Below are 13,527 nucleotides of genomic sequence, written 5' to 3'. Positions count from 1 at the left end.
GTATGATGTCTATTTGCTTTCCTTTTGGATAAGGAGGTTGACACATCGCGTGATGCACACAGCCATGTGATGTTCATTTTTTTAGCGATGTCTATTGTTGGTGGTGTTTATCTTCAAACCTGTTGTCGTGGAATTGTCACGGCAGATGTCCTAGCAGAAGGACTTAGTCGTGGAGCCATCACAACTAGGTTAGCTTAAAGGGGTTAATCGGGACAAAGGACACAGAGAGTTTATACTGGTTCGGCCCCTTGCGGTGAAGGTAAAAGCCTAATCCAATTTGAGGTGGTATTTTTAGGGTTTCGATTACCAGGGAGCGAATACGCTTGACCTAGTTCTCGATCTCTTGTTTCTTGCCCTAAACCGCCGCCAGGTCGTCCCTTTATATACACAGGTTGACGCCTGGCGGTTTACGGAGTCCCAGCCGGCTCATAGACAATGTGTCCGGCTCGGTGACTATCTACGCTTGCCTTACAATACTAGTCATACATACATGGCGGTTCATACACCTGGGCCGTAAGTCGCCTCTGGGTCTTGGGCCGTCCACAGGCTCATATAACCCACCATCTTCAGTGGTAAACCGCTAGTGGTATAACCCGGCCCCTCCTGGGCTGTTTATACCCAGTAGTTATATCCCCAACATTAGGCCCCGGGTTGATTTGAACATGTTCATATCAATCTTCAACACTTGTCGGAATCTTGTATCATCTTGTTTGATAAACGTCTTGTGTAAACCGCCATGACGTCAGCTCACAGAATCTTTCTAAACCGCCGTGACGTCATCTCGCATTAATTTTGCACGATACCATGTACATCCTAATAGGTCCTTATCTTTAATAACCATCCCGAAAATCGAGGCGTCCGAGCCGCTACATAATCATTTTTTGGCCTCCTCGATTCTCGCGCCCGCCTGTTATCCATTTCCTTATAAATAGGGCCAGGCAGCCTTTTCACTCCCCCTTTCCTTCTCGTCTTCAACCCTCTCTTCTCGCGACGCATCTGCACATCCGAATACCGCCGCCGCCGACCTCGTCAACTTCCTCGACCTCGGCCGCTGCATCGACCTGAACGAAACCAGAGAACTGCGGCGCCTCTTCGTTGCTCATCAGACCTAGTAAGTACCTCACCTCCCCCACTATAGATCTCCATTAGGGTTTTTGAAGTTCTTAGGAGTTCGTCATCGTTCTTCACCATACCTCTGTGTAATCCTTACTTTGATCCGAAGATAGCATTCAAAACATGCAGAATCTGTTTCTGTACTTTCTCTTAATCACCGAATATGCTTCTCAGATGCAGAAATCTTGCCAATATGCTAGTTCCTTAGCTGCTGCAGTACTAGGTTTTGACTTTACTTTTCTTTTCCGAACAGCGTTAGATCCAAAATTAACTACACCGATCTGCAAAACTTGTTTATCCAATACTTAGCAGAATTCGCCCTTGATAGATTTTAAATACTAGCATCTTCATGGCGGCTTATATCACCAGTTATAACTAGTCATATGACAATTAGGCCCCGTTTAAGCCGCCAATGTGAATATATGCTGCAGTGTTCGCCTCCGGCTTAACAAATCATCTTAAACCGGGAATATTTCTTTCTTTTTAGGCCTTTTCCCTTACGGCGCTGAAGACAGTTACCTCGTGTAATTGGGTTCCTTCCATTGTCACCGAAAACATGCTCGAAGACTTTGTCAAAGTCGGCTTTTTACTGATAACCCAGAAGTATAGGGGATCAATTGTAGCCTCTTTCGATAAGTAAGAGTGTCAAACCCAACGAGGAGCTAAAGGTAGAACATATATTCCCTCAAGTTCTATCGACCACCGATACAACTCTACGCACGCTTAACGTTCGCTTTACCTAGAACAAGTATGAAACTAGAAGTACTTTGTAGGTGTTGTTGGATAGGTTTGCAAGATAGTAAAGAGCACGTAAATAAAAAGTAGGGGCTGTTTAGATAAAGACACAACTAAATTAGTTTTAGTAAAGAGCTTTTTGTCACGAGAAAGTTATTTGTCCCTAGGCAATCGATAACTAGACCGGTAATCATTATTACAATTTTATTTGAGGGAGAGGCATAAGCTACCATACTTTCTCTATTTGGATCATATGCACTTATGATTGGAACTCTAGAAAGCATCCGCAACTACTAAAGATCATTAAGGTAAAACCCAACCATAGCATTAAAGCATCAAGTCCTCTTTATCCCATACGCAAACAACCTCCTTACTCGGGTATATGCTTTTGTCACTCAAGCCACCCACCATAAGCAAATCATGAACATATCGCAAACCCTACAGCGGGAATCCCTCACGCTTGCGCGACACGGAGGGCACCATAGGACAGCACCAATAATAAAACATGCAACTCAAACCAATCACGATCATCAATTAACCCATAGGACAAAACGGATCTACTCAAACATCATAGGATAGCCATACATCATTGGGAAATAATATATAGCGTTGAGCACCATGTTTAAGTAGAGATTACAGCGGGTAAAAGAGGGGTTACGCCGGTGCATAGAGGGGGGAAGAGTTGTTGATGACGACGGTGAAGTTGTTGGTGAAGATTGCGTGATGATGATGGCCCCCGGTGGCACTCCGGCGCCACCGGAAGCGAGGGGGAGAGAGCCCCTGCTTCTTCTTCTTCCTTGACCTCCTCCCTAGATGGGAGTAGGGTTTCCCCTCTGGTCCTTGGTCTCCATGGTGTGGGAGGAGCGAGAGCCCCTCCGAGATTGGATCTGTCTCTCTCTGTTTCTACACTCTCAGATCTGGCCTTTCACCGTTTCTTTTATAACCGGAGATCCGTAACTCCGATTGGGCTGAATTTTGGACACGATCTCTATTCGGAAATTAGCTTTCTTGCGGCAAAAGAAGGGCTCCAACCGCCTTACGGGGTGGCCACGAGGGTCCAGGGCGCGCTTGACCCCCTGGGGCACGCCCCCTGCCTCGTGGCCCCCTCGGGCATCGTCTCGCGTTGATTCTTCTTCCCAAAAATCATATATATTCCAAAAAAAATCTCCGTCAGTTTTTATCTCGTTTGGACTGCGTTTGATATGGGGTTTCTGCGAAAAAAAAACATGCAACAAACAGGAACTAGCACTGGGCACTGGATCAATATGTTAGTCCCAAAAATAATATAAAAAGTTACCAAAAGTATATGAAAGTTGTAGAACATTGGCATGGAACAATAAAAAATTATAGATACGACGGAGACGTATCAGCATCCCCAAGCTTAATTCCTGCTCGTCCTCGAGTAGGTAAATGATAAAAAAGATAATTTTTGATGTGGAATGCTACCTAGCATAATCTTGATCATGTAATCTAATCATGGCATGAATATTAAGACACGAGTGATTCAAAGCAATAGTCTATCATTTGACATTAAGTCAATAATACTTCAAGCATACTAACCAAGCAATTATGTCTTATCAAAATAACATAGCCAAAGAAAGCTCATCCCTACAAAACTCATATAGTCTGGCTATGCTCCATCTTCACCACACAAAGCATTCAAATCATGCACAACCCCGAGGACAAGCCGAGCAATTGGTTCATACTTTTTAACGCACTTCAGCCTTTTCAATCCTCACGCAATACATGAGAGCAAGCCATGGACATAGCACTATGGGTGGAATAGAATATGATGATGGGGGTTTGTGTGAGAAGAAAAAAAAGGAGAAAGTCTCACATCGACGCGGCTAATCAACGGGCTATGGAGATGCCCATCAATTGATGTCAATGTGAGGAGTAGGGATTTCCATGCAACGGATGCACTAAGAGCTATAAGTGTATGAAAGCTCGAACTGGAAACTAAGTGGGTGTGCATCCAACTTGCTTGCTCATGAAGACCTTGGGCATTTGAGGAAGCCCATCATCGGAATATACAAGCCAAGTTCTATAATGAAAATTCCCACTAGTATATGAAAGTGATAACTCAAGAGACTCTCTATATGAAGAACATGGTGCTACTTTGAAGAACAAGTGTGGTAAAAGGATAGTAACATTGCCCCTTTTCCTTTTCTTCTTCTTCTTTTTTCTTTTTTTGCGGGCTTCTTTGGCCCCCTTTTTTTTATTTAGGCTTCTTTGGCCTCTCCTTTTTTGGGGGCAATGCTCTAATAATGATGATCATCACACTTTTATTTACTGACAACTCAATATTACAACTCGATACTAGAACAAAGATATGACTCTATATGAATGCCTCCGGCGGTGTACAGGGATGTGCAATGATCTAGCGTAGAAATGACATCAAAAAACGGACAAGCCATGAAAAGATCATGCTAGCTATCTTACGATCATGCAAAGCAATATGACAATAAATGCTCAAGTCATGTATATGATGATGATGGAAGTTGCATGGCAATATATCTCGGAATGGCTATGGAAATGCCATGATAGGTAGGTATGGTGGCTGTTTTGAGGAAGATATAAGGGGGTTTATGTGTGATAGAGCGTATCGTATCACGGGGTTTGGATGCACCGGCGAAGTTTGCACCAACTCTCGAGGTGAGAAAAGGCAATGCACGGTACCGAAGAGGCTAGCAATAATGGAAGGGTGAGAGTGCGTATAATCCATGGACTCAACATTAGTCATAAAGAACTCATATACTTATTGCAAATGTTTATTAGCCCTCGAAGCAAAGTACTACTATGCATGCCCCTAGGGGGATAGATTGGTAGGAAAAGACCATCGCTCGTCCCCGACCACCACTCATACGGAAGACAATCAATAAATACCTCATGCTCCAACTTCGTTACATAACGGTTCACCATACGTGCATGCTACAGGACTTGCAAACCTCAACACAAGTATTTCTCAATTTCACAATTACTCAACTAGCACGACTCTAATATCACCACTTTTATATCGCAAAACTATTGCAAGGAATCAAACATATCATATTCAGTGATCTACACGTTTTATGTAGGATTTTATGACTAACCATGTGAATGACCAATTCCTGTCATCTCTCTAAATAGATATAAGTAAAGCAAGAGAGTTTAATTCTTTCTACCAAAGATATGCCCATGCTCTAACAAATATAAGTGAAGAAAAAGAGCATTCTACAAATGGCGGTTTTCTATGTGAAGAGAAACAGGCAATCCAAACTTCAAATGATATAAGTGAAGCACATGAAGCATTCTATAAAGCCATACTCAAAGAATATAAGTGAAGTGCAATGAGCGTTCTATAAATCAACCAAGGACTATCTCATACCATCATGGTGCATAAAAGAAAAATTAAAACTAAATGCAAAAGACGCTCCAAGATTTGCACATATCGCATGAACGAAACGAATCCGAAAACATACCGATACTTGTTGAAGAAAGAGGGGATGCCTTCCGGGGCATCCCCAAGCTTAGACGCTTGAGTCTCCTTGAATATTTACTTGGGGTGCCTTGGGCATCCCCAAGCTTGAGCTCTTGCCTCTCCTCCTTTTCCTCATATCGAGACCTTCTCGATCATCGAACACTTCATCCACACAAAACTTCAACAAAAAACTCGGTAAGATCCGTTAGTATAATAAAGTAAATCACTACTCTAAGTACTGTTGAAAACCAATTCGTATTTTGTTTTTGCATTGTATCTACTGTAATATAACTTTTCCATGGCTTAATCCACTGATAGAAATTGATAGTTTCACCAGAACAAGCAAACTATGCATCAAAAACAGAATCTGTCTAAAACAGAATAGTCTGTAACAATCTGAACATTAACCATACTTGTGGTACTTAAAAAATTCTTCCAAAATTAGGAAAAATAAACAATTTGTATAGAAAGACAGTGCAAAAAGTTTCAGAACCGTTTGACGTTCCAGTAAAAAAAATGAAAAATCGCGCACTACAGCCAAAGTTTCTGTCCTGCACCGTACAAACCAACAAGCATTGTAAACATCCTAAAGGCAAACCTTGGCACATTATTTTTATAATACAATGGAATTGTACAAGGGGATAATTATTTTTATTAAAAAGTTTCTGTAATTAAGATTCAGAAAGTTTCCGTGAGCATGAACAAAGTTTAAGGAGCTCTCCCACTTCAACAATGCTTGTCTCTCTCACTTTCACTTTCCTTTTTGAAAAGTTTCGGGTTCCCCTCTTTATTTTTTTGTTTTTAAACTATATGAAAGCACTCAATAGAAATAAATGACTCTCTAAAACTTCCGGGTTGTCTCCCTGGCAGCGCTTTCTTTAAAGCCAATAAGCTAGGCATATAGTGCTCAAGTAATGGATCCACCCAGATCCCAAGGTATATCAAAGCCAATTTTAATTAACAATGATTTGTGATTTAGTAGTGAGTACAAAGCAACATATATCATGCAACAACGAAGTCTAACTCTCTTCCTATGCATCGGCATGTCATAAAAGAACAATTCATGCACACAAAGTAAAGGCCAATGCATAGTATAGACAGTTTCTTGCAATTTTATCATGTGGGAAACATAGAGAGGTGGAGATATAGTTCCTCTCTCATAATAATTGCAAGTAGGAGCAGCAAGCACATGCATATTATATCTATCAAAATCATCATGTGCAACGGTAAAAGGCAACCCATCAATATAATCCTTAATAAAGGCAAACTTCTCCGATATAGTGTAATCGGGAGAATTCAAAAAGATAATAGGACTATCATGCGTGGGTGCAATAGCAACAATTTCATGTTTAATATAAGGAACTATAGCAAGTCATCTCCATAAGCATAATTCATATTGGCATCTTGGCCACAAGCATAGCAAGCATCATCAAAAAGGGATATTTCAAGAGAATCAACGGGATCATAACAGTCATAGCATTCATCCTTCGGTAAGCACGAAGGGAAATTAAACAATGTATGAGTTGAAGAGTTACTCTCATTAGAAGGTGGGCACGGGTGATCAATCCTCTCTTCCTCCTTTTGTTCTTCGCTCTCCTCCTCATCTTTTTCATCCAATGAGCTCACAGTTTCATCAATTTCTTCTTCCATAGACTCCTGCAAAATATTAGTCTCTTCTTGGACAGCGGAGACTTTCTCAATAAATGCATCAATATCGGCATTGTATTCATAATTCTCATAGCAATATTTAAGGATAGCTAAATTTTCAAGTCTATAAACAACATCATAAAGATTTCCACATTCTTTAAATACAGATTCAATTTCATAAGCACCCATAAAAGCAACAAATTCTTCTATTTGTTCCACATCATAGTAATCATATATACCTCTAGCATAAGAAGCCAAGGTTTCATTATCATTAAATTTGCATGAAAAGGGAAGGTGTGGAGACTTCATCGTAGAGCAACAAGTATAATCATATCTCAAGCATAGTTGCCTAGCATACCACTTCAACATATAAATTTGATCCCATAATAGTTTCCCTTTTTGAGTCAAGCGATAACCCCTAAAGTATTCACGTTGATCCAACGTGTCTCCCATTACAAAATTAAATGGGGTTTTCTCAGGATTATCAAAGTAGTACATAATATCTATCACATAACGAGCATAGAGGGTTTTAGGAGGTTCCCCATCTCCATGAGCAGCAAGTACACCTAATTTTTTTGGTATTTCGTGTTCCATATCCACAACTAAAGATAGAGAACAACTTAGAACAGCAAATAAAATCTACTTAGTGATAAAGCAAACAAGCACACACGAGAATATTCACCCCACGCTATTGCTGCCCGGCAACGGCGCCAGAAAAAGGTCTTGATAACCCACAAGTATAGGGGATCAATTGTAGCCTCTTTCGATAAGTAAGAGTGTCGAACCCAACGAGGAGCTAAAGGTAGAAAAAATATTCCCTCAAGTTCTACCGACCACCGATACAACTCTACGCACGCATAGCATTAAAGCATCATAGCATTAAAGCATCAAGTAATCTTTATCCCATACGCAAACAACCTACTTACTCGGGTATATGCTTCTATCACTCACGCCACCCACCATAAGCAAATCATGAACATATTGCAAACCCTACAGAGGGAATCCCTCACGCTTGCGCGACACGGAGGGCACCATAGGACAGCACCAATAATAAAACATGCAACTCAAACCAGTCACGATCATCAATTAACCCATAGGACAAAACGGATCTACTCAAACATCATAGGATAGCCATACATCATTGGGAAATAATATATAGCGTTGAGCACCATGTTTAAGTAGAGATTACAGCGGGTAAAAGAGGGGTTACACCGCTGCATAGAGGGGGGAAGAGTTGGTGATGATGGCGGTGAAGTTGTTGGTGAAGATTGCGGTGATGATGATGGCCCCCGGTGGCACTCCGGCGCCACCGGAAGCGAAGGGGAGAGAGCCCCCCTGCTTCTTCTTCTTCTTCTTCCTTGACCTCCTCCCTAGATGGGAGAAGGGTTTCCCCTCTGGTCCTCGGTCTCCATGGTGTGGGAGGGGCGAGAGCCCCTCCGAGATTGGATCTGTCTCTCTTTTTTTCTGCACTCTCAGATTTGGCCTTTCATCGTTTCTTTTATAACCGGAGATCCGTAACTCCGATTGGGCTGAATTTTGGACATGATCTCTATCCGGAAATTTTCTTTCTTGCGGCGAAAGAAGGGCTCCAACCGCCTTACGGGGTGGCCACGAGGGTCCAGGGCGCGCCCCCTGCCTCGTGGCCCCCTCAGGCATCGTCTCGCGTTGATTCTTCTTCCCAAAAATCATAAATATTCCAAAAAAAAATCCGTCAGTTTTTATCCCGTTTGGACTCCGTTTGATATGGGTTTTCTGCGAAACAAAAAACATGCAACAAACAGGAACTGGCACTGGGCACTGGATCAATATGTTAGTCCCAAAAATAATATAAAAAGTTGCCAAAAGTATATGAAAGTTGTAGAACATTGGCATGGAACAATCAAAAATTATTGATACGACGGAGACATATCATTTACCAGCAAAAAACATCATGCACTGGCGCGCTCCCAAACTAGGTGAAGAAAGACCTCAGCCATAGGACGGTGAGGTCATTGTTTTTACTCATCACATGAATCAGGGCTTCTCACCACCTGGATCCAAATTTTTCCGAGACGTTCTGCACTTCTTTCAACTTCATCCTCAAGACATCGGACCCAATTCTGTGTCAAACATCTGCAATTTTCAAGTCTTTTGTGAAGTATACCTTCAAGAGGAACCCAACGTTTGAAGGAAATATGCCCTAGAGGCAATAATAAAGTTGTTATTTATATTTCCTTATATCATGATAATGTTGGAGATATGCCCTAGAGGCAATCATGTGATGATGATATTTCCATATGTATTCATGAGTCCTTTGTATTGTCCTTGAACATCATCAATGATATGTATCAATAAGTATGTGACTTGTTTGTGGAACTATGTATTGTATGATGATTGTTTTAGTGGTCCCTAGTTGATAAGGTTATGCGGACACATATCCTTGACTAGTATACGACTCGGTTGATGACTATGTTTCACAAGTCATGTGCATGGAGATGCTAAACCGATAGTATGGGCTCGGGGATGGAGATCACCGAGCCGGACAGACCCACTTTGAGCCGCAGCGATATATAGTCATCTGTTAGTCTCAAGTGCAATGTCTATGCCATGTCCTAGAGCTGAGGTCCTCGCATGTTCTCGGGATGAGGATCGACTCACTTAGGGTCTATCAAACGCTACTCCGTAACTGGGTAGTTATAAAGGTAGCTTTCGGGTGAGTCGTGAGACATGCCGCGAGACATGGTTGACCAAGATGGAATTTGCCCCTCCTATTTGGAGAGATATTCTCTAGGCCCTCTCGAGTGATCAGATTCGGAAAGCATGGCCATGCGACTTGGGTTAAGTGTTAACCCAGTTCGGGAATCTGTATCATGGTTTCGAGAAGAGAGGTGGAGCTAACACAAGGGTGACAAGTACTCGCCTTGAGCTCGACAACAAATATCGTGAGGCAAAAGGAATGTTGCATATGCCACATTGTTGAGGTTCGTCAAACGACTTTACGCCCACATGGGAGTTGGCACGTTCTGCTAGGAGCCACTACCAACTATCGACTCTGGTCGTGTCCATGTGTACGTGAACCTATAGGGTCGCACACTTAAGGGGCTGCAGCCCATTCGGATTGGATCTGAGTGGAAAATGGATGTGGACTCCTAGTGGGCTCAAGTGTTGAGCCCACCTCGGAGGTCTATATAAAGGGGAGTGGGCACACCACTTAGGGTTGATCGAATTGAACCCTGGTTAGCCACCGCCACTCCCCACGCCCATGCCGCCGACCGGACCTAGTAGTCCGCCGCTCGACGCTGCTCCCCGTACGTGTGGATACCTTGGAGGCATCGCATCTGCGGTGCTTAGATGAACCGTTCGAGGGAACCGCGAGGTGTCGTTTTCGGGATATCACCGTTCACGGGTCTTCGCTGTTCGCGGGAGATCGGCAACGCAAGGAGGAGACGGCCCGGGAGATCGGCTACACGTATCACCAACTCTACTTCCGCTGCGGTGACTGCGCGTCTAGTGGTAAACCCGATCCCGTGATCTATTTCCAGCAGCACGAGCTTGGGTGCGCGGTAGAAAATTTTATTTGGTGCTAGCGTAGCGTACCGCATGTTACAACAGATAAATGTTTATTATTCATGCTAGAATTGTATTAACCGGAAACTTAGTACATGTGTCGGTGTACAAAAGAAGGGGCGCATCTTTGTACCCCTTACCTGTGCGGACAGTCGGAGCCGTGCCCACGGCTGCACCAAGCAAAACAGGGGAGGTGAACCAAGGTAAAACCGAAGCCCAAGACAATCAAGACAGCGCCAAGACCAAGAACACAAAGAAGCAGAGAGGCGAAGCAGGTTCCCCCGGCAAGATCCTTGCCGAGGGCGGCCTCAGCAGCCCCGGCAAGGCCCTTGGCGGGGCAGCTCGCCCCACACCAGCGAAGCGCGCCACCCTTGAGCCCACAGCCTCCAACACCATCAACTACGTTGGGCCAGGGCTCGGGAGGCACCTCCATGGTGGCATGCATATCTTTGTCAAGACCAAGGAACACTCAAGATCAGATGAGGATTGGAAGAGAACGGTCCTCGGCAAGATCCTTGTCGAGGAGAGCCACAAGACCCCTGGCAAGACCCTTGCCGGGGACGGCAGCGCGCCACGGCAAGACCCTTGTCGGGCCACCCAGCAAGGCCCTCACCGAGGACGCTAGCAGGGCCACTGCCCGGCCCGCACCAGCCAAGTCTCCACTGCCGTTCGCATGCAGCTGCCAGCCCAACCAGCTGGGCAGGCACCTGCGTGGCAACATGCAGCTTCTAGGCCAACTCAGCAGGCGCCTGCGTGGCGGCATGCAGATCTTCGTGAAGACCCTACCACCGCGCCACCTTAGCTGCCTGCCTACATGGCGCCGCATGCATCGCTGGCCAGGGCATGTGTCGAAGCGAGGAGGAGCGGCGACGGACGGGACGGGCCTCACTCCCGTCCCCGATAAAGCTAGGGGACACCTCAGCGACGCATTAAATGCGTCTTGTCCTGTAATACGAGCGATAAGCTCGTAGCACTGTATGCCTTTCCACCTCCTTTGTGCCACTGTGGCAGCCCTTTCGACTATAAAAGGAGGCCCACGGCGTACTGGAGAAGGATTCGGCTCTTTGGAACCACGCACCCACCATAGCTAGTTCGAGAGCTCAAGAACTCTCTGAAATACAGCCACCAAAGCAGGACTAGGGTTTTACGCATCCTCGCGGCCCGAACCTGGGTAAACGATCCTTGTGCTGATTACTAATCCTGCTCTTCTCGCAACCCTGCGCCCCGGCAACTGTAGTAGGGATTCTTGTGATCCCATAGGTGTCGTTCCACACCGACATCTTTGGCGCGCCAGGTACGGGGTGCAATTGTGAGAATCTGGTCTAGTAGTTAGCCTAGCGTTTCTTCATCGCCATGGCTCCCAAGAAGAAGACAGCCACGGCGATCGGCTCGTTGGGAGCCGAACGGCCCGTGCCAGTGCGGACGAGCAGCGGGCCGGTCGCGGACACGACCCGGGCCCGGTCCGTGAGCACCAGCATCGCCCTGGCAGTCAGAGCCTAGCGAGCGGCGTCGTTCGCACGCCGGATGACCGGCCACACGTCGCCAGATCCAAAGACGGGGCTGGGCCCCCCGCAGGCGGCGCGGGGCCCTCCAGGAGTGTTGCTGTGCCACCCACGGGCGGCGCAGCAACCTCCAAGACACCCACGCCGGCGACCACTGCGCGCTCTTTCCATGGTGTGCGCGACGAGCAGCGTCACCACGCCGGTGACCCTGGACACCGCCGTGGAAAGAGCCCTGTGTGTCATCCACGGGACGAAGGAGTTCAACATGCCCGCCGAAATGCTGGCGAAAATGGCGCGCAGCCGCTGGGCCGTGATAGGGCTCCTTCTAACATGGTTAGAAGTCGAAGCGCGCCACGGTCCATGCAGCTGTCGCCGCCACCCATGCCAGCAGAAGCTTTGGCGCGCGCGCAGCTGCTCCTCGACTTCCCTCCTGCTGCGGAGAAGCTCGACCAATGGAGGGCCACCATCCGGAGCCTCGTCGCCGTCGCGAACAAAGACGACCCGCGACCGGCGGGACCTTCGGGCCGGCGCTCCACCGAGCCACCACATGCCAGCGCTGGGAGGAGCGGGGGTGCTGTGGTCACGATGCAGTCTCCTCCTCCTCGCCAGCCGCCGCGGGCGTCGGCTCGTCGTGATGACGCTTGTGATAACATCTCTATAGGTTCGTCTGACCCGCGGACCCACCGCGACCAGCGCCAAGTTCTCCGAGAATGAGCTCACGAAGATGCTCGAACCACTATCGAGCGCCGGCGTGATGCACGCCACCAGTCGGACAAGCGAGCGGGACCCGCTATGGACCACCCAGCGGGGCTCCGGCGGCCTACCTTACGAGGTGGGCTGCCCAGCCTTTACCCACGAGCTGCGGCAATTCCAGTGGCCGTCCCACCGCATATTCAAGCCCGACGTCGGCGAGAAGTATATTGGCAAGACCCATCCGTCCGAGTTCCTCAGCATCTACACCATCGCGATGCAGGCCGCCAGAGCTCGCGACGACAAGGTGCTTGCCAATTACTTCCCGTTGGCACTGAAGCCCAATGTTATGTCTTGGTTGATGCACTTGTCGGCGGATTCCATTTCTTCTTGGTCGGATATGTGCCATGAGTTCGTTGGCGCCTTCACTGGAGGCCACCAAGCTCATGGCCAGGCCAGTGATCTCCATATCATTCCCCAGAAGGAAGGGGAAACCCTGCGCAAGTACATCCAGAGATTCAGCCGGGTGCAGTACAACATCCCCGACGTTCATCCCACCGCTGTGATCAGCGCGTTCCATCAGAACGTGCGCAACTGCAAGATGCGCGAAGAGCTGGCGATGACTAAGGTTAGGGATGTGGCCGAACTCTATGTTCTGGCCGACAGGTGCACCTGGGCTGAAGAGGGAAGGAAGTACCCCGGCGAGGACGCCGGCGCGGAAACCGACTCTACTGATGAAGACACCGCCGCCCCGATGAAGAAGGGCCGGCGTCACAACAGGAAACGCAAGGGCAAGGCCGTGCTTGCCGTTGAGGGGTCTGACAACACCGGCGC

The sequence above is a fragment of the Triticum aestivum genome, chromosome 7D, assembly GCF_018294505.1.
Source record: "Triticum aestivum cultivar Chinese Spring chromosome 7D, IWGSC CS RefSeq v2.1, whole genome shotgun sequence".
NCBI classification, from domain to species: Eukaryota; Viridiplantae; Streptophyta; class Magnoliopsida; order Poales; family Poaceae; genus Triticum; species Triticum aestivum.
Note: the sequence above shows the minus strand (reverse complement) of the source record.